General features: G+C 43.1%; 1 protein-coding gene across 1 annotated transcript in view; it reads right to left on the reverse strand.

The window, feature by feature from the left end:
- Window positions 1-20,984, reverse strand: part of LOC146208978 (uncharacterized) — a 205,084-nt gene extending 184,100 nt beyond the window's left edge. The window contains exon 1 of the mRNA XM_084596689.1: window positions 20,359-20,984. The gene's annotated coding sequence lies outside the window, so the exon portion shown is untranslated. The remainder of the gene's footprint in view (window positions 1-20,358) is intronic.
- Window positions 20,985-22,373: the final 1,389 nt, after the last annotated feature.

Raw genomic sequence — 22,373 nt, forward strand, 5'->3', positions numbered from 1 at the left:
TTACACAGTCATGAATGTTATTTGTCACAAACAAGTCTAAAAGGCTTTCAGAGTGATTACCGGTTCGTGTAGGCACAGTTATAACGTTGTGACAAAACTATGAGTCAAGAAGTAACTGAAATACACGAGCATGTGCTGTGTTTCTAATAAGTTAATGTCGCAGTCTCCACCTAAAATCAAGTGCATCTTATTTAGAGTTGAAAAATTCAGCAATCTTTCTAAGCAGCCGAAAAAACTGTTCAAGTTTCCATGAGGGGGGCGGTAAAGCACAACAAAAAGTTTTCTTTCACACTGCAGCGTTAAAGCTTCATAATCATCATGAGTCTCGGAAAATTCTTCTTGCAAGGAGCACAAAAATGGTTCCGATACCAATTGTATCGGACTGTATCCCTCCTTATATTGCGAGTAACCTTGCATTTCAGAGATCCATTGTCCTATACAGCGATCTAGTTAACTAGCTACTATGCTCCGATATTGTTTATTCACCACCCAAGGAAATAAAACATATGTTATCGCTGAGGTACTTTCATAGCTTTATTACTGATCATGAAACGCATTCCACATTTTCGTATAGGGTATGACCGGTCGCTACGACATCCGCTAGATTAGATTAATGACCCGCAAGTCTGCATCCTGCCAAGGTAAATATTTGCTCACGTTTCGCCCGCGGGTAATATCCCGCCACTAGCAGCGCAATCAAAATAATTTTGAAACCGCAGAAAACAAGTGGGCGAGCCAGTAAGTTCTTCGTGCTTTTGTAAAACAAAAGTACAACGAAAAAAAAAAACGTTTGTTTTTTCATCCATACTGCCTTTGAGCGCATTCTGGTGTGCATGCATGAAAGTTCCTGTTCTTTCAGCGAAACCATAGCAGTGACGAATTTGACCGCCGATCTGAACTCGTTCCTGTTAAAGACTGATAATCTTTACGTAGGTCCATAGAGAGCTCTCTGCAGTATCACGGTGCAAAATAGCAGAAAAGTATTAAAAAAGCCGCAAGCCGCTAAAACTCCGCCTTAAGAATGAAAACCAGAGCATTAATGCATCTCGTCGTCGCCTTCCCGCTCGTCGTGTAGTACAACATCCGTTTCATGTGATTTACTCAAACAACGGCTCGCTTTGGTCTGCACAGTTGCTTACTTTTTTTTTTTTTTTTGTATGCACAATGGCATTTGCTTTCGGTGCAACGTTGGTTTTTCGAAATAATTTATGATTCCAACTTAGCATACTCTTAATTACAGGTAGCATTTGTAATGCATTACAAACATTTTGCTAACTCTAGCACTACCCTCACACTCTTGACCTCAAAACAGACAATTCGAACGCCCGAATAGCCCACCCACTTAGTGTTGTGCTATGCACTGCACGTATTCCAGTGTGTTATTACATTATTACATATGTCGTATTCTGCGCAGTGTTGTTTACATACCATTGTCCTCATAGTATGTAGAAAGTTCATTAATAGAGACGGCGCTGCTTTATAGCCATAATTATGATTTCGAAAAAAAAAAAACGCCTTCGTGAACTTTCATTCTATTGATCACCTTCGTGGCGTATTCGCCTAGCAGTCTACAATGTCTCATTCCGAGTATTCATACTCGCCCAATTTAATATCAAAATATTTCTCTCTATTCTTGTTTGACCCTGTTACTAGAAGCTCCAGCTTCATTTTGATTATTAGTTTTGCATTTCCTGAACTCTACGAAATTATTTAAAACGTTTATTGGAATTTTCAGCCAAGATCGGCGCACTTGCTGGTGATACCGAATGCAGTTGGTCCTTAAGCTATCACGCAAAATTTGTAGTTAACCGTCCCAACAGCGTGTGTGACACATGCCGCGTAAATGAGCATTCTATAGAGGCGAGCCGGCATAAAAAGTTGCTGTTTTGTAATCATCAGAGGGCTCTTCCAAGAATATAGATTACAGCAACTTTCAGTCCTCGCTTGTGAGTTTTATAGAGCGGTGAACGATCGCTGCGCATTGTTGTCGCAATCGCGGGCCGAAAATGGCACCGTTACAGCGAAACACTGCCTGAATCCTCGCGACTTCGAACAGCTGCAAAAACAGGTCTTGGGCAAACCCAATCCTCCCTCACAGTAATCGCGTTTTCCTTACGTATTGAGGAAAATGATATTGCATTTAAGAGATCAAAATACTAAACTGCAGTCTCCATACTTTTTTGAGGAAACAAAAGAGGATCAGCACAAGGAAGCTTTCACGCCGGCTGCGCATGTACGACGGGATTATTTCGGGTTCTGAGAAAGAGAGGCTCGCGAACAGCAGAGAATCGATCATAAGCCATATAGGCGCGTATTCAACGGTCGCTCTGCGTCTCTCAGTGGAGAAGCTCGCAAGGTCTGCCCAAAGCGGGGAGCGAGGCAAAGCATTGTCGTCCTGAAACTTTAGGCCAGGTCGGTAGATAGCACCTCTCTCATATTCATAGAGACGAAGAGCCAACTGGGCCTACCGGCTGTAGGAGTCTATGAGCTAGGAAAGTGCATGGCGATAGGTGACAACGCCAAAAGTACGGCCGTAGAGGCAAGTGCGAAACTTTCCGAAAGCCCAGAGTTAAACAAACACTCCTTTTACGTGACGAAGCGGTTCGTCTGGGCCTTAATGAGTATGCGGTTTGCGTAACGCTACTAGGCATTCGCTGAAGTTAGTAGGACACTCGGCTAGCACAATATCGAAGGCGACACAACCGGCGTCTGCGTGCACTTCAGTTGGCGCTTGAGGGCCGAAATGGCACAGAATGTCCGGTGTTGTAATAGGAGAGCGCAAGTTGTTGTAGGGACCATCCCATGCCAAGCACATCAGCGAAAAAATCTACGTTCTTGCTGAGGGGCAACATTTCGTATAATCGATGCAAAGTTCGGGGAGGATACCTTTCTTGGACATAGCATGACATAAAATGTTTAGCTTACGTGCAGCGAAACGAAACTGCTTCAAGTAAGCTGCAGAGCGGTTTTCGTTAAAGTCAAGACTTGCTTCAGCCGAGGAAGGTGAGCCGCTAAGTCTGGTGAAAAGGCCATTATTTAGCTAAGGCAACAAAGACATGTCTTACACTTCAAGTCACGCTGAAGTGCATGAATCGAAGCCAGCAGGGTTATTGCAGAGAAAAAAAAAGCATTACGTTAACCTCAGACAATCAGGGGTGATAAATCCGTATTTAGGACGATCAGTGGTCGGCGGCTGCTGTATAGCACCTGCCAATAACCTAAGTGTAAATTTAGCTAGCAAAGAAGAAAAGAAGAAAGTGTAGGTAACCTGTGTAAGTACGTGTAGGTAACCTACGTATAAAGCTCTAATAAGCATCGTTACAGTGTCTAGATCAGTAATTGTACCGACCTGAGTAGTTCAGTGCGGCTCCGCTTCATGACAAAAAAATTGGCGCGGTGACAAGTCCCCTATTACTGCGGCAGGTGTCTTCTGCCACTTTGCCGCTCTAAAACAAAATTTTCAGTACTTACAGAGAGGGTGTTTCTAAATGAAGTAAAGTATATTAGCGACTGCCTGACTGCCACTTATGTAGGTTTGTTGAGGGAACAAAACGAGAAAACGGCGCATTTATATCGTCTGTTGAGGCATCGACGGCACAGTCAACTGCGCTCATAACAGCGGCTCTTTTCGTAATTTTTGTTGTTTGATGACTATAGATTTCACACAATATAGATTCTGAAAATTTTTCGGTGCGGCAAGAACCTCTCGATGATCCTGGACCAAGTGTAACATCAGCAAACCATCAAAATCTACCAGGGACATCAATTACTGTAAGTCCAGATGCGCTGACCCTCTTTAAGCACTTGAATGTTGAAATGTAGTTCAGGTGCCTTATGATTGCAAGAGTGCCTGAAGACGCCTTGAAACTGCTGTTTCGATTCTTGCGTGATATTTTTGACAGCAATCCTAATCCCAAACCCATAAAGTTTCGTTTGTATCACGACAAGATGGAATTGATCAATCTGAGGATGACTTTCGAGTCTCGCAATGTGCCTACCGGCGTTCTCAATACCTTACTCCCTGTTGGCAATGTAGAGGACATATGTTGAGACGGCAGAGGCCGGTACGGACTAATAGACGTAGGGAACCTACAGGCAGTAAGCGAATTGTTGAGGACTATACAAATTCGACCACACTGACATTGCAGCAAAAACGAGTGACAGGAAACAGTTCGCTATGTCACCAGAAATTTGTCGAGAAAATAAAATGTGCAACTTACTCCGATGTTTCATTCACATCGTTGGGCTAAGCACTTCCCTCCGAGTCATCAGTGACAACCCACATAAAAATGAAAGGGTTTGCCGTTTACTTTGAACACCCTCAACAAACTTGTGATGTCACTCAAATATATTTTCACTCGCTGTTTCAGTGCAAACACGTTGCAGAAAGAATGCCTCAAAGATTTTTCTTTTTATATGCAATAAACATCCAGGCCTAGTGGGATGTAAAACGCAGATTTTCGAACTTAGCAACCGCTTCTTGAACGTCTATGGAATTTTCTGCCTCCATTTCTTTGACAAAGAAAACACTCGGCTTTCAAGCGCACACTACAAAAGAAAAGGTCCCTCAAGCAACGACGCGTGCTCGGCAGTGGCTGATTTGGCTCTTTATTCTGCTCATAACCTTTTGTTGCTAAAGAGCTTTTAATGTGCGACATATTGTACTGGGCATTATTCTTTACCGTATCACATTTGTGAATTTTTGTTTTTCTACTGAAAAAGACCTCTACTTGTCATGGAATTTATCGCCGTTGGTAAGTGATAAATGTAAGCATTTTCTGGAAGTTTTGTTATTACTCATTCAACCCCAGAAAAGAAAGGATAAAAGGTTGATTTGTTGACTTTTTAAACACCGCAGTTTGTTTCTTACGGAATGGCACACAGCAATGCGAATAAAAGCAGACAACTTGAGTGACTCACTGTGCAGTTGTATTCGACAGCATTTTACGCTTTCTTAAAGAATTTGTCGGCTATCATAATAATTTTTTCAAAATGAAAAAAAAAAAAGAAGAAAGAAACGCTCTTCTCTGTCTTCCAAATTGGTATCGCGAAGTGGCTTTTTTAATTTGCTTTCAATTTAAATCCACCAGTATTCACAGCTCCCCTGGTTCCTAATATTATCTTGACTGCGCAATGATGTAATCTTACATACAAAATATTTTGACGCATGTGAGTATTTAATTCCTGCATTTATGTTTAAGCAGACTGGTATAGACAGGGTAACACAAGGCCTCTGATTTATGACCATTAAAGGACTGGAAACAATAGTGGTGAGTGGGAACAGTTATCGCCCTTTATTTTTGCTGCAGGTGTTTTCAAGATTCCAATTATTCATAAATTCAACCCGTTATCGAAGGAATATTGATGTCAGTAGCACACAAAGCGCACCATTTTGCGATAGGATACTGTCCACAGCACCACTTTGTTGTCATAAGGCGGAGAATGAGTGAACTACGCTGTGCAGCCAGGCGGTCGCCACACCTACTCATCTAGATACCATAGCTTAGTAAAACGTGGCACACGGGGGCAGACACACGGTATAGGGGCTCTGACGCAGAGTTGCATTGGAATCGGTTTTGATAAATAGTGGGGCGAGAGTAAACGAGAGGTTAAAAGCAGGTTAATGAGAGTTGAAGGAGCAACTGAAGTGAAGAAACAGTGCGGAAGGTTGCGAGCTTCCAAGGCCAGGAAGATTACTGTTGATAGAGCGAATGAATACGCGTACAAGCAACTTGCCAGGCTCAAGAAAAAGCAGAGTAAGCGTGCGCAGTCAAGGAGCTTCGAAAAGGTTTGTTATTATTGTTAATAATGGGTTCAATGAGTTGGATTACATCGAGGCATAACCCGAGATTCAGGGAGCAGGAAAATGAGAATGGGTTAGACATTCATAGCGTGGTTAGTGCGGCTGATACGGAGAGTAAGGCCTAGGCAGAAGACATATGCAGATGCAGCGGAGAACACGGGATATGATGTGAAAAGAACGTTGGCTGCATCAAGGGGAAGAGTGCAAGCGGTAAGCTCAAGAATGAATGAGCACTCAGATAATCGAGTAATATCAGCCACGTGACGTGTTTAGAAAAAAGAAATCCTTCTACGCTTTGTCAAGTGCAAAACTCCAGGTCGGTACAGGTGCACGCCATTACCGCCTTATGACTCAACATAAAATTTCAACCGGAGATGAGATTGTTACCGAAGCAGGGACGCAAAACTAAGAAATCAATTCCACGCATGACTCGAGAAGTGGATGACGTTAACGGCTCTATAGGCACAACGCTTTGTGCGGAGAGAGAATTCGGATAGAGAAATTGGTTCACATTTCGCAAAGAATGGCAAAGGACTTGCGCCATGACAGGACCAGCAAGCAGCATTGGTGTCGACAGATGCAAGTACTGCAACGCCTACGACAGAAACACCAAGCAGATTTGTTGGGGGTAAATAAGGCCTTTTTTCACTTCACAGTACTTGCTTGCTTTTCAAGAGGTGCAATAAAGGAGAGACAAATATCACTGGAGCTTTTCTTTCTCGGAAGCTTCAGGCTGCATCCCACACTTCTGTCATACTTCGTTTGCTGCCTTTCTTTGAATGTGGTCTACACGGCGTGGTAGGTTTTTGCATATACTAATGGTATTTGGCCTCTTGTGTAAATCGGGGACTGCACCAAGAGAAAAGCAGGCTAAAAGAGTGCGGTGCAATCGATCGGTCTACTGGCTGTAGGGTGAGGAAATTGCTCAATAACGAGATCCCATGGCGTTTCCATTCTGCTGCCACTGCCCATTACCAGTGAATTCACCTTTAAGCTTCCTACCTATTCCATAACATCACCAATGTCTTCTCTCATGCAGGCCACGGGAAGCGTGGTGTCGCCGATGCTGACTTGAAAATCAGTGACGAAGGTGTGAAGAAATTAAATGATAAATTCTCATTCGACTTTTATCCAGCACTCTGTGACAAGATGAATACAGGAGAAACTTTAAATTGAATTTTACGCTGAGACCGTAAGCATTTCGTACACAGTGTCGAGGAGTGGGCCAGCAAAGTTGGTTCAGCATGGGGCTCGCAAGGTCCGAGGGCTTTAAATACTACCTACTAATTAGTAGCCTGTAACCAAGGTAAGCGGATAATTGAAAGCATAAATCGCCTTTGCCAGTGCTTTATAGTCGATCTTCTGCTGCTTGAAATGTCATACCGATCAACTCAGAACCCTTCCACTCCGTTATGTTGCGCTATTGACTGCCCTCATGGCCTCGCTTGAAATAAGACTATTTAAGGAAGAACTTCGAGAACGGCTTCGTGGTGTCAGCAGCTCCTTGTTTTAGGCATTTTAAGCACTGAACACTGTGCGTGGAACGCCGAGTGCCGTTGAGAAAAGATTATTTGCTGTTGCAGTACTTAGAGATTGTGGGTGCCTGTTTCCAGCCAACACTCTCCCCGACCGTAAACTGTGCACACACGACGGTGAGTGGACGCGCAATGGCAGAATCCGCTTCCACATGTCTTTAAATTAGCAGTTTCACCGGAATGACACAAGCAACGAAGGTTACGAATCTTCACTGAACGCTAATTGCTTTAGCCGACGCCATTCGGCGTTTAGGCTGCGCCGACAGTCTCTCCATGTGTGCGGCGGGTAGCAGCCCGCATAAAGCACACGTGTTTAGTGGGTGTATCATGTATCCCGGTCGAATCTAATAACGTGGAGTCTTCATTCTATGCTCGCCAAGAATAAGCGTTCGTTTGCCGCGGCACAGAACGACGGATGCATAGTGCACGTTGAGCGGCGTCGCGTGGACAGCGCCGCTAATAATCACGTTTCAGGTTCTGCACGGCGTGCTGCTTATGCTTCATTTGTGTACATCTCTTCCCGCGGAAATTGAGGCAAGTTCTCCGAACCGCGCCAAATAAAACGGAAAAGGAAAGTTTCTTTCCAGAATGTTTCGTTCTTTCTTATTTTTTCGAACTTCGCATCTCTTCTTTTGCCCTGAGCTATACGAATGCAGGTTCTAAAGAATATTTGTCTTCATCGTCGTCGTCTGCAGAAATTCCTTCTCTGTCTTAAAGATATTGTCGCTACCATCAAGACGCTTGGAGGAGAGAAATCGACCTTTGTGCGAGGATGTGGCGCCACCAGACGGAGCCGCTAGGCAACAAAATTCACGGCAGGCTAACAGATGACGCTAAGAGGGAATCGCGCTAAATATATTCAACTAATTGGGCAAAAAATATAAATGGAGGACAAACTCAAGATACCAGATTAAGTAATGCATGCTTTGTTAAAGTTGCTGGTATGAAACAGAATTACAAGGCAGGGCTAGAGCGAATAGCGTCGTGTGCTGCACTACTGGCGTATATAGGTGACATTGCTTTGCCGAGAAACGGAAGAGCTTGACAGCTATTTCTGTAGCGCAGCTCCCCGAGTAATTTTGATCGGCGCTCAAATGTCGATCCCTGTTATGTTCACGAGAAGACGTAGCAGCTTCGACACCGTGTGGGTTCGTGTCCATGTGTTTTACATGGAAGAGGCTAGGAGCAACTCCCCACACAGCATCCATCCTTTGCCGCTAGGATATATATTTTGCGCATGCTGGGACAACTCCCTGAAGAGACAGATCGTAAATAAAAAAAGCAACCGAGGCATACACATTACATCAACAAAAATCATAGAATGTGCGGATAAAGCAACTGTGAGCATTAGTAAAAATGACTTGTGACAAGCAGGTACTGAAAATCAAAAGGTAACAGAAATCTTCAGTCCATTTAATTAAAGTTTTTCATTGCTTGTGACACCACCCGAGAGAACGTTTAAATATATTATTATGTTATGCCAGTGAAGTGTAGTCGAGAATGCTATTCGTTAAATTAACACCTGAAGGAATGAATTATTTATTTGATTCATCTAGGAGCATGTAATAAACCTCCATGGTAGCAATTCAGCTATAACTCTGTGCTACAGCGAAGCAGTATGTTCTAAGTATCAACACTTCTTGTGTATATATAGTTCAGGGTTTAAAACATTTCTTGTTTATAATTTTATCCAGATCCTAACCACTAGAGTGGCAGTTACGAAGTCAGAAAAGCAACCGCTGCAAAAGAAAAAATTCGAGCAAATTTTGAAGAGTTTTGGCTAAGAAGACAATCTGTGAGTCTGAAATTGCTGTTCACGAATAAATATTGCTTTTATTTTACTAGGATGAAAAAATACACCAACAAGGTGAAGTATCCGCAATGAAGAGGTTCTGAATATGACGCACGTGTTGTGTTAGCATTTGCAGAGCAATATGCTGCCGAGCAATTCCATTCCCTCACTCCAGTAGTTTTGATCTTCAACACTTCACGTGCAGCTGGGAACTTATGAGGAACTCAGTACACGCGTGTGCTTTAACTTAGTGTATGCTGATAGCAAGCACTCGAACTAAATATCGGAGCGTATGCAATCACGGCGCCGCATAACTCAAGCTAGCAAAAAGTGCGCGTACGATATCGCTTGATTAAACTGATCTCGCAGCATCCACATCCGAGCGCAACATATTTAAGTTCATTTCTCGACTTGCGCAAAGCCAGGCACAGAATGGTATAAGAGGAAGAGTTTTCGGCTGACTAAAGTCGGCACTTATACCGCGCTCACGCATCGATCGATAATGAAAGGCGTTATTTTCGCGAAAAGAAAGGAAAATCATAAATGGACCCTTCTCACGATGAGTTCATTGCCGAATGGTCGTATTTGCTTCAATTTTGCCGCTGTTACATTCCCGCAGTTTTGTTGCACATGCTGGCACAGAAGGCCTTCCAATACATGGCGCTTTCGAAAGTAGTTGGTTATATGGAGTTCATGAATATTTTCATTGGTAGACGGCCGCGCCTAGACCATGATAGCATACGGTTCTTGAAAAAGACGATTGCTAGTATATGCAGGAAAGCAGCTTCTATAAGGAGACGAAAAACAGTTACAGAACTGTTTTATCTATTATCTTTGCCATTACCTTAAACAATAGCTGACTTAAACAAATTCCTCTGCCCAAAACTTTTAGATGTTTTATGCATGACTTAAAAAATCGGGAACGCTAACTCTCTAGAGTGTGTTTCGTTATTGAATATTTAATATACTGCGTCTATTTTTGTGCACTTCCCAGAACCACGGTAATCGGCGAAGCTCTGGTAAAGGCTAGAGCGGAGGATGGCGCTCAGTGAGGGTGAAACTATGAAAAAACAAGATGGAATATAGAGGAAAAACGGGTAAAGTGATACTGCTTTATTGGAAAAAAATTCAATTTCTCTATAAGGGTCAGATGACATTAAACAACGCTGAAAACACTAGAAAAGCCCTTTCAACGGGTCTTTCTTCAGTAATTTACCACTCATGGGATCAGCTTTCTATAGAAGCAAGCATTCTTAGTTGATATTTACATATCATATTGCACTGTGTGCATCCTGAATTGCGAAAAAAAATACCCTCTTTATAGAAAAGCAATAAGGATGGTTGGCTTGCACATTTTGGTTGTGTTTTGAAGGGATATTGGATTTCATATGCATCCGCTGTGGTCATATTTTCTGTTGCGAAGAACAATATTTACGTGTTTGACCACTGGTCTGCATGTCATTACCGTTGAAAGTCGAGCTAATTGGTCAGACGACATGATGGTGTTCAATTTAATCAGTTGACAGGCAGCATTTTCCTTGCTTATGTGTATGTGTGTATTGTGTGCCTCTCCCGTGTTTTGTCGCCTACTCTGCTGTGTGGTGCAGCATGCTGCATTTCATTCTTTACTTTATTTTACAATGGTGTAACGATCTATGAAGTCTCAATCTCTTTGAGCAGGAAACTATTTCAAGTTTTTCAGCAGCCTATTGTTTGCGTACGTACAAGTTTGTGCTTTGCACATTTTTGGTGCGTAATAATGAGAACTCATAAAAGCTGCGGTGAATTCCCGAAATCCTTACCTGTTCAGCGTTTGGCGTTCAAGTGGTCTTTAGTAAATCACTTAGTAATGGCGGTTCCCCACTTTACGAGAAAATCTGATCAATTTGAGTGTGGCGAAAAAAGTGAGGTGACGAACGCGTTGTCAGAGCGGAATACAAACAATGCCGGCCGAAAGGCTTAATACAAGTTGTGACACTTCCCTGGTTACCAATCCAATAGAAAATACCTTCCAGGCAATGTCGCAACATTCGGCGATTGGTCTACACTGAGCAACGACGCCAGTTAACGAACCATGCTGCAATCCGTCTGGGTGTTTTCACGTAAGGAATGCATAGTCGTCCGGATGGGATCTCCCTATTCGTACTCCCCCTCTACCGCGATTAGGCCTCCGTATCAGCTCCATTTTAAAAAATTACTCATTCAAGCAAATGAAAAACTGAAGAAAGCACTCGACAAGATAACGACTACAATTATTTATTTGCATCCTGATACCACCAAGATTTAAGAACTACTTAAACCGGCTCGCTTAGTCTCCTATTTGGCCTTCCTCGCTGTATAACGTTTACAGCAAATGGTCTGCAAAACGATGCATATCTAATTACACAGTAATAAAAACAGTTCTACAACGGATGACAAAATAGACACGGCAGCTGAAAGAAATGAGGTGCTATTTATATTCGCACGGAAGCCAAAGAAGTATGTGTACCTGTGGAATGCGAAATTTTAATTTAATGATTGTGCGAATAAAATTTCACTTCTAAAAATGCGAGCTAAAATAATGTCACTAAAGTACAATTTGTGTAGCTTATTTTAGAAGCTCTTGAAATACATTTCCTAATCTACGAAAGCTACTATCAGGCCTCGGCGTTTCTTCAGCCTCTCATAGCGAGTGTGAGCGAACTAAATCGTTTTTTGTTCGGAGCGCTCTCTTTAACTTGTCCTTCCGAATTCCGCTGAGTGACAGATATGTTATAGCAGTGGTACTGGAGCAACATTAATATTTCGCAGGTTTAAATTTTAGGGCGGTTAAAGATTAATAAATGGTGCCTTGCGCAAACATTTCAGGCAAGAGATTTTCAAAACTACCCACAGTTTTTGCAGATGTCTTTTATACTTGAAGAAATGATAAAATTATTTTTTTATTAACCTGAAATTAATACTTGCTTTAGAAAGTAACTATGCTGCACGCTATAAGCTCAGTGACTGTCAGCAACACTAAATTTGTTTAATTTGTCATTCGACACTATATCTTTTGCAAAACCTTGTTAGTTTTAACTGGGACGATGGTTGCATACCTCGTAGGTCTCGGTAAATGTGTTTGTGTTAAAGACTTTTATTCCTTTTTTAATCCCTATTGTTGTCATTCTACTAAATACTACTTCGGTAATAGCATATCCTGAAAGAACCACCGATATAACGAGCTGTAATTTCAACTATTCCGTGCCACTTTATGTCTCGATTTTTCAGATTCCCTTGGGTAAACCACTAGACATGTTTTCTTGACACAACCGTGAGCCGTAATGCGGGGTAAGACCTGTTATTTATTCATTTGTTGATACCCTCAAAGTTGATGAAAAAAATAGAGGAGTGGGTTAAATACACAAATATTGGTAAGCATAGCACAAAATAAACAGTGCGGAATAACGAGTGTTGTTGAAAACAAAACGATAAACAAAGTTTTATAGTACAAACATGTTTGTATGGTATATGGTACAATGAAATGATTAGACAGCATTAAAAAGCTGTTTCCACTGACGCTCTTCATGACTACACGCTTTAATGAATTGGTTTGGTTTGGTTTGAGGGGTTTAACGTCCCAAAGCAACTCAGGCTATGAGAGACGCCGTAGGGGAGGACTCCGGAAATTTCGACCACATGGGGTTCTTTAACGTGCACTGACATCGCACAGCACACGGGCGCCCTGCTTTTCGCCTCCATCGAAAAGCTGCCGCCGTGGCCGGCATTAAATGAATTATGGGAGGTAAATAGGTGACACACATGGTAAGTAATCTGCTAGATATAGTAATAAAATATCAGGATATCACATGCATCGCACTGCAGACTGAAGAGATGGAAGTACAGTGACCAATGCAGGAGAAGAAGGAAGGTAAATCCAGGCATTCGATGTGAGCCGGATAAAATAATCCGAAAATGTTTTAGTATTACATGTGATTGTGACAACATGGTGAGCATGATCTAGCGCAAAGACACATATGAAGTTGGAATGACCTGTTCATCATGAAGAGTGTCATGTTTGAAATACCTAATGTCGAAACATCCGGTTATACTGGAGAATCATGCCAACTTGCTTTTCGTCACTACTGAGACGCAAGAAGTGATGCAAGACGGGGTCATCAACTTCACTAAAAGCGGTTCCTTCTCTCTTAAGCACCACCGCGCGGGAAAGCTGCACAGTTGTTTGCATTTGCCTTTCAGTTCTAAAACAACATTGAAATCCAACACCATTTTTCTGACAATAAACATCAAGACATTGTCCCTCGGATGCATTCTCTGAGTGCTTGCTACATGCCGAAAAAAACCAACTCTCGAAGTTTTAAGGAACCGTAACATTCTGGGCAAAAGACAGATAGTATCCATTTGGGTTTGTTTGTCACACAGGCCCATCAAGAGTTGTTCAGAAGTAAATCAATATTCTCGTATGCGTAAACAGAACTTTCAAACTGTCAACGAGCAGACGAGGTTTCGCCCAAATCTTGAATTCTCTGTTTCTTATACATTATCTCGAAGTGGTGAAGCAATTTATCTTGCTTATTTATCTGTGTGAAGCACAGAATATCTCTTCAGGTGACATCTTTGTGTTTAAATCTATGAACCCATAGTTAAAAAAATGGCGCGGAGTGTCGTGTCGGTACAAAACATACAAAGCGCATGACAGCAGAAGGTGTGAATAACCGTATCGCACTTTTATTTCTTACACTAACGTCCTTTCGGCGTTAGCACCCCAAACTTGGGCGGTCATCGACCTCATACAATATAACTTTCTCATTCTATATAGCTCCTTCGAAGTACCACCTCATTATCAGTCGTTGAACACTATATGCATTCTCCTCAGCTGTTCTATGGCCCATAAGGTGTTTTCTAGAGCTTTCCTGAAGCATTGTAGCCATTGCACCGTGTATACCTTTTCTTTCTTTTATCCAAATAACTTTCTCCTCCCATATAGCTGTTTAAAAATCCCACCTCATTATCAGTCGTTGAACCCTATATGTATTCTTCTTTAGCTGTTGTATGATCTGTAACGTGTTTTCTAGAGCTTTCCTGAAACACTGTAGCCATCGTACCGTGTATAACTATTTCCTTCTTTTATCCAAATAACTTTCTCATCCTATATAGCTCTTTCAAAATCCCACCTCATTATCAGTCGTAGAGCACTGTATGCATTCTAGAGAGAGGGAACTCTAGAGCGATATTGGATAATATGACCGACAGTGCACTCGAAGGCGCTTGAGTACTGCTGCTGCGGAGTGTCATAGCAAACCCTCCAAGTTTCGGAAGCGCAGTGAGTAATAGCTATTTCATCCTTGTAATTAGTAGAGTTTATCTTCACACTTATATTACATATTTTGCAAGCCATTAAATAAGATATGCAGAAAGCGATTTAGAAAGTTGTAAATATATACACTATATCCTTTAAACAAGTGTAACGAGCGTTAACCAACGGCCGCAGCCCCAATAGCCTTTAGCGAAATAGCATACGTTTGTGGCATATTTACTTACGTTAAGTAGCTGTCTAGACAGAACTTCATTAGGACGAAAACGTTCGATGCACAGCACGAGGAAGGTTAGCAGCTGGAACTCGAAAAGGACGACGTTTATTGCACAACGCGAAAGTGTGTTAGAGTTTTGTGGTGGGGGTGAAAACGTTTATTGAATCTTGAGCCTTATTGATGGTTTTGTGCAAGGCGTGATCGCTTGCGGTGACACGCGCTCTCGTGTTTTGCAAAGACGATGAAGACGACGATATTTGCTGAGCAGTGCGAGATGAAACAACATGATGCGCACCAGTTTCACCTATGTGAAACGCATAAGGTAGTAGGGGTGGGAATAACATAAACCAAGATTGCGGACTGTTCAGCAGAGGTCGCCCTTTTGTAGAGGGCCACTATTCCCTTCCTATTTCTCCTTTCCAATTCAATTTGAAACTTGAAAATAACGCAGTACAACTAAGAGTATTAAAAAACACGTTCCGCGCTTCTGTGCCTTTCGTAGATAATTTGATTTTAATTCAATGCTTGTTGCTATCATAAAAAAAATAATGGCCTATTTGAATAGTTAATCAAATACGAAGTAGGTGCGTAGCACCGCTTACCCCCGCTATACCTTTCATGCATACACTTCAGCGATTTACACTCTCTCCAAAATCTTCCCTCAGCTCACGCAAGAGGTGGCCAGCAGTCACAAAGACAAACAGCGCCGGCGGTTGCGCTTCCAAAACAAACACATACCTAAGGCCCAAACATTCCGATCACTGCCCTTGGTCGGTTGCACCCGGGCGGCGGCTTCAAATGGACGAATGTCCAGGCATCTTCCCGAGAAGGCACGGAAAGCAGCTCCCTCTGCCACGCATTCTCCCCAGCCCGTGTTTCGCCGCGTTTCGGAGATTTATGGCCTCCTCGCCCTTTCCCCTCAAACCGAGAGACAGAGCAGTTAGCGCCGAGCTGGAACACGTGCGCGACCGTGACACTTCTGCGAAAGGGCGGCCGGCTTGCAAACACGCGCACACACTCTGTCCTGCAGCAAGCGGCGGATCTTCCCATAATTCAGTCGGTTTGGTGCCAACTGTCCAAACTCCAGGCAAGTCGAGCCCAACACCTCCCCATCAAACTGTGCTGCACAGTCTTCAAGCTTGCCGCACACAACAAGATACAAGAACTCGACGTTTTTCCACCACTTTACTTGTCGACAAGTGGCCCTCGACCCCCCGCCGGCACAGCGACCCACAGCGAGCGGCTTCGGACAGACCCCGGCAAAATCCGTGATTGCGGCTAGTAGTGCTACGCACTAAAAAAAGTTGCCTAAAACTGGTTATGGCCCAATGAGAACATTTCACTACAACCATAATGTTTCGTCTCTGCTGTGCTTTTCCTTTCTTTGTTTTGAGAAACGCGCTAAAATTCGTAGCCGTAAATTCTCTCAGATTTACCGCTGGTTGACGGTACTGAAAAGAAAACACTGCGCGCTGTATTGTACTCAGAACAAATGCATAAGCTTCTCGCTCATGCCAGTAAAGACAAAAAGGGCAGGTTTACTACATCTTAAAAGGATATATGCGCTCAAATTTCGCATTTATCGAGAATCGTAATTGAAGGTGCCAATATTTCCTCTTGTTTTTCTTCTCTCTCTTAGCTCGACTTCTTTTCGAGTGGTAAATTCTGGGCCAATGTCCGAAATTGCGCCGGTACTTACCGATCCATCACCTCAGAGTAACGTCGCAGAAAGGCTTTCATCGTAATACAAGGAATCAGGCTTTATAACGATTTTGCTGGTATTCAGTCGGTTCTCGAAAAGTCGCTCCTGGGATTCTTTTCGCTTGCGCCGTTTCCAATCAGGTAAATACAGAAAGTTTGACATGTTCCAAACGTTTTAACGTCCCAAATGCAGGGAATAGGCAGAACATTGCATAATTTGCGATTAGACTGCCGCACCTTCTAAAACACATCACTAGAACATGCATGTATATAGTGCAAGTTAACGACGCTCACACGTTATTTATTGTTTCAACGGAATCTAAGCGAAGGTCCTTGGATCAATAGTCAACCACCTTAAGCCCTCGCAGGCACACTTGTAAGGATTGGCTAAAGCGGGGCTTATATCCATGCCAGGCAACCTTTCATATAATTCAGTCGCTTTAGAATGTAAGCTAATTAGTATTTATGAAGTTAGAGAGACACTAATCAAGGAATCTGTGATTAAGCAAGTAGGAAAATGCATATCGGGGAGAGTTGAGTGTAAGGTAACAAGGATGAGCGATAGCAGCCTGCGACGAAAGCATTTAACGCTCTTGCGTCGTAACATAAAAGGAGAAGCTTAAGTGACCCAAAAATATTTTATGTTCACACCTAACTCAAGGACAAAACATTTGCTGGCCCTACTAATCCCTGCGAGCCCACACTTTCGAACTCCTGCTTCTAGGCGGGCTCAGAGCTTTGTGCTTACGTGGTATGCCTGATCAAGCTAGTGTGTGCATGTATGTGTTCTATATTCTATGACACTCGCTGCTTTGACCTACACACGGTACAGCCTAACAAGACTACGGGCACATCCCTTGGGGTTTACGTGTACGTAATTGAAGTAAACATTAGTATCAACCATCCAGGTTTCACATCGACCTCCTGCCCCCTTTGCCCAAGTAACAGGTGTTGGAGAGAGAAAACTTTCCCGAAAACTGTCTTAAAAGAACTGCGTTGCTTGTTTGGTTTTCGCTAGGCGCGGCTGCACTTGATCTTCAAGGCCAGTGTTTATTTCTTTGCCGCCATATTTGTGACGCAAAGGAACTGAAAATTACAGAATACAGTGAAAGTTTTCCTTTCTTCAAGCTGCAACGCACCGTGTCATCGCGGCCTTTATAACACCATATCAGCGTGTCCCAAAATAGGCAGCCAAATACAATACATGGCTGTCGCTACACAGCTAGCGAGGATGCTCTTGAGAAACTTTCATCGCACTGCGTCGCCGGGGTTTGACCTTTTCGCATCATTGCTTTCGCCTCAGACAAGTGTGCTTCGTGCGCCAAGCCAATCCCACATTTACACTTGTGCCCAGAGCAGAGTAGCGAAGAATACGCGATATTAGCGCGCGACCGTTCGGCGCGGCATGAAATTAAACTCAAGTTTTAAAAACTCGTACGTTGTTTGTGACGATAGGTGACTTCCTTCTAGCAAAGCGCAAATCCATGTACTTGGAGCTGCTTTTGTTTTCATGGCAATTTTAGTTGCAACGCTTAAGAGACTTTGTTACATGCACAGTTTGTTGCTTGAGCATCTGTTGAACAAACTTTACGTGCGGTGGAGAGACCGCTTTCGGTGGGGAGCTTTACTGCTACAAGGTTACTGTACGTACTCATACGCCATATACCGGGACAGTAAGCTAACTACGTTGCCTAATTGCCCGTGAAGGTATCTCAGTCACCATTTCTCATCTTCATGGCACTATGGAATAACAACCTTCGGCTTTTGTACCAAACAATGGTGAAACCTAAATGTAGCTCGGTGACTCCAGCGCTTCGATCGTTCGACACGAAACAATGAATTCAGAACGGCGCCTCATCAGTCATGCAAACTGTTCCAGACGCGAAGACAAGGCCGAAATTTTATAGAACACAAAACAGAAATTACACTGTACATCATCAACCAACCTTTAAAAGCGCTGCAGCTTGCCCCAGCTTAGGACTAAAACATTTTCGCGCGATATAGATCGATGGCCTAATACCCAAATTATACTATCCTCATAAAGACATGTTAGCCATGTATACTCGTCGTAGTGAAACGCACAACCTGAGCGAGCAAAAAAGAAATCAAGCATGTTTTACCGAATGCATCTTTTTTGTCTACCCAGGTGCTGGCTCTTTAGACCATGTTGCTGAGCTTTATCCTTCAAACTGGCGCTGATCTTCGGGATATGTATCATTTCCACGGTATGCATATATATATATATATATATATATATATATATATATATATATATATATATATATATATATATATATATACACTTCGATGAAAGTTGACAGACATGACTTGAAGTAACTGAATTGAACCGGAACTGTTTTGAGGTAGAAAAGTTATCCGCAGCATTTCCGGGATCGCTCGATCCAGGTATGTTCCGGCGACATCTCCGAAAGCAGTGCAGACGAACATTTGGCGTTAGCGAACGCTACAATTGTCAAAGTAACAAGATCTTCGATTGATTTCGAGGTTTTGCCGAATGTGCTTCAAAACAATCCGCAGTACACAAACGACCACGGGGTGATAAACTCCTTGCGAAATCGAGGCTTGCTTTAATACTAAGTAAGGTGACATAAAAACTTAACGCCTTCTGTTGTTGAACGCCCTGTGCCGACGGTATGCGTGGCGATATTTATCTAGTGAAGATCACATGACAAAATGAGTACATCTTCCAACATAAATCGGCCGAATTACCTTAGCAGCTTGTTCTTAGACATGCAAAAATAGATGAGCAGAAGTTGTATTTCCTAATCATTTTGACACCTCTGCTGCGATTTATAAATAAGCACTGATTTGGTGCCATCGTGCTTACTCAATTCATTTCTATATTAACACTTTTTCCTAGTGCAATCATGTTCACTAAATATTCTTCAACTTTTGCCTTTCGATTGCCTTCACCATCCCTCTTCCCACCATTCCAGAATGCGGTACTTGGGAGGTTTGAAAGATCTTCTTCAGTAATGCTTCCCTCATTCTGGTACTAGCGTTTTCCAAGGAGTAAAACGTATTCTAATAGAAGAAGCAGAAACAGAATATTGTCTCGCAGGTTTCGGCGCGATCAATATGTCGACTAAATAAAGTGCTACATGCGCTACAATTGCACTCATGAATTTGGTACGCGGACGTCACTGAAAGCAATCGGTGTGAAACTGCTCCACATAACCAGTCGTACGTCGCAAATGCTTCTTGCAAGGTCGACAACGCAGCTTGTGCTATACATCACTGCCAGTAAGCCCTGTTTTATATTTATGGATATGATTGAAAGCTCAAACATTTGATTAAGTGGTCATATTGGCCACACTTCCCCCGAATTCGCTCTCTTTTCTTCTAGATTGAAATAAATCTTCGTGCGCATAATTTTTCGCACTTATGTGTATGTTCACAATGAGCGAATATCCGGCGCCTGACCGGTATAATGTCACACTGCACCAGTGGAAGCGGTGCTGAATACAGAGGGGTGTTACAAAAGCGGGCCAAATAACCATCGCTGGAAGAAGGCAACGCGCAAATAAAGTAACATGAACACAGTATTTTAGTCCATCAGTAATACCCTTTACGCAAGAAAAAAAAGTACAGTACAAAGCTTTCTTTTTTCATCAACAATTGGACGAACCGAATGATCGCGGTATGCGCAAGTCACGTAATGGTAGTCATTGGGCAGGGTCGCAAGCATTAATGACCAAAAATGCGCTGTGCGCTGATTTCATCCCTCAAGTAAGGTTTGTTTTCTTTCATCAGTAGTATTTAGGATAGTGCAAGGGGAAACCATATAACGAAAACAATTGCGTACGAATGCTCTTTTAATCAGCCAAGTAATCTTCCCTGCCCGATTATTAGCGCGACAAGAGATTCGCAGAAGTATTCTTAGCTCGTGGTGCAAAAAAATAAAAAAAACTTGAAACACGAAACAATTTTGTTTTTGCAACTTAGCGAAAATAGAACAGCTGCGTAAAGAGCTGGAAAACAGCGTGCAAAACTCACCCGACTTTCTCCTGCTACGGTGACCATGCAATAACGTCGAGAGAGAGAACAGCCTGAAGTAAACAGATAAAACGCAGAGGAATGAGAGCGGCACGATGTTCAAGGTCACTTCTCAGTATATGTCCGAAGCGGTCATCAGCCGCACCAATCTCAACACGGCTGTCACCGACACCATGGACTTTGAGCATTGTTCGTGTTGCATTGCTAGGCACGTTGCACAAGACATTGGTGCTATTAACACATTAGATGCAGATAGTCGCTCACTAACATTTTTCAAAACACTCGCACAAAACTTGTATAGCGCCGACACAAGCCGCGCTCAGCGCACGCGGCCGTCGTCAACTGCTCACAGGCGGCAACAGCTCGGCAGAAGCCAGCGGAGGCGATAGGTGAAGGAACTAGCGCAGCATTCTCTCTCGGGTCAGCGATGTCTTCGCGAAAAGAGCAACCGCGCACTCTGGAAACACGTGATCCAAAGGAAGGCTGCCACGACACCTGCTGGAAAAAGATCGCTCTGCCACGTGCCTTGCTGCCACTGTCCTGCGACGATGCTCTATGCGCAGGGCGCTCAGCTTCAGCAGCTGGCGCGCGGAGAGGAGCTGTGCGCGCGAGTGCGCGCTTCTTGAACGACCGCGCGTTTGCCGAAGCATACGCCGGTAGCGCGGGGTGAGAGGGCCCGACCGAGCGATTGGAGCGCCCAGCGCGGCCCTGGCGGGACTTCCTGGCGTCACGCCTGATGTTGCGCGCAGGAATGAGTGATGGGGGAGAAGAATGAAGAGTGTGCGTGCGGCGTGGAGAGGAGAGAGAAGAGAAAGGATGGAACAATCGAAGACGCCGAAGATGAAGGGAGGGAGCGTTAGAGAAACAACCTAGGAACCGAAGCACTATGCATGTCTTACTGATTTGTTGTTGTTTTTCTATCACATAGCTCCAAAAGGCTTCAATAAACATAGGCGTGTTATGCTTTGCTGAGTATTTACACTGAAGACAGCCAACACAGCGCTCCTTTTCTTCGTTGTTTGTCGGTTTGACGGAGGTCAAACGCTCTGGCGGCCGAGAGCTACTCCTCCAGCAATACTCTACAGGCGTCAGGTAGCGCACAAACGCCGAGCAACCACCTTCCCTTCGTAGCTCTAACTTAAGTCGTAAGAATGTTTTCCGAGGGGAGCCATTCCCAATTCCAATTATGCTCTCTTTCTTACCTGACGCCGAGCGATGGCTTTGACCCAGTGGCACGCGAACTATTTGAATTCGCGCTAAATCTCTTTTTCTTAGGAGTGTATCATCTCAGACATCAGCTTCCCCTTACCTTCACCCTGTTCTAGTAGACATGGCCTATCATACGAAAGAGGCATGGGAAAAGACTTTTATCCTGGTCTCTAAAGCCTTTCTTTCTTTCTTTCTTTCTTTCTTTCTTTCTTTCTTTCTTTCTTTCTTTCTTTCTTTCTTTCTTTCTTTCTTTCTTTCTTTCTTTCTTTCCTTCTTTCTTTCTTTCTTTCTTTCTTTCCCTTTCTTTCTTTCTTTCTTTTTTCCTTTCTTGCTTTCTTTCTTCTTACTTTATTTCCTTCCTTCTTTCTTTCATTTTCTTTCTTACTTCCTTTTTCTTTTTCTTTCTTTCGTTTATTCATTCTCTCTTTTTTCCAGTCCCTTACCTCCTTTCCCTCTTTCTTTCTTGCTCTATCAGTGCATAATTTACATTTTTGCTTAGGCAGCGTGGTGGCTACAGCGTCGGTCGAGCTGTGTTGCTGGAGTACCCTGAATCTTGGAACAGGTAGATTTTGTTAAAAAAGCTGCGGCTGCAGAGTGCAGGAGCGATGGGAAAATAGATCCAATACTGACTATGAGGCAGGCGAATTTTATTGTTGATGAAATAAATTGCGAACACTAGGAACTAGAGAAGAGAAGACCAGTGAGCACGAACACAATTGTGGAAGGCTATTTTTATTCCATGAAGTGCGCTGAAAAAGGAGGATGACAACAATATCACTTCAATGCAGTCCGTGGCTGCTAAATAA

The sequence above is a fragment of the Amblyomma maculatum genome, chromosome 1, assembly GCF_055883805.1.
Source record: "Amblyomma maculatum isolate TAMU_Amacu chromosome 1, ASM5588380v1, whole genome shotgun sequence".
Classification (NCBI taxonomy): domain Eukaryota; kingdom Metazoa; phylum Arthropoda; class Arachnida; order Ixodida; family Ixodidae; genus Amblyomma; species Amblyomma maculatum.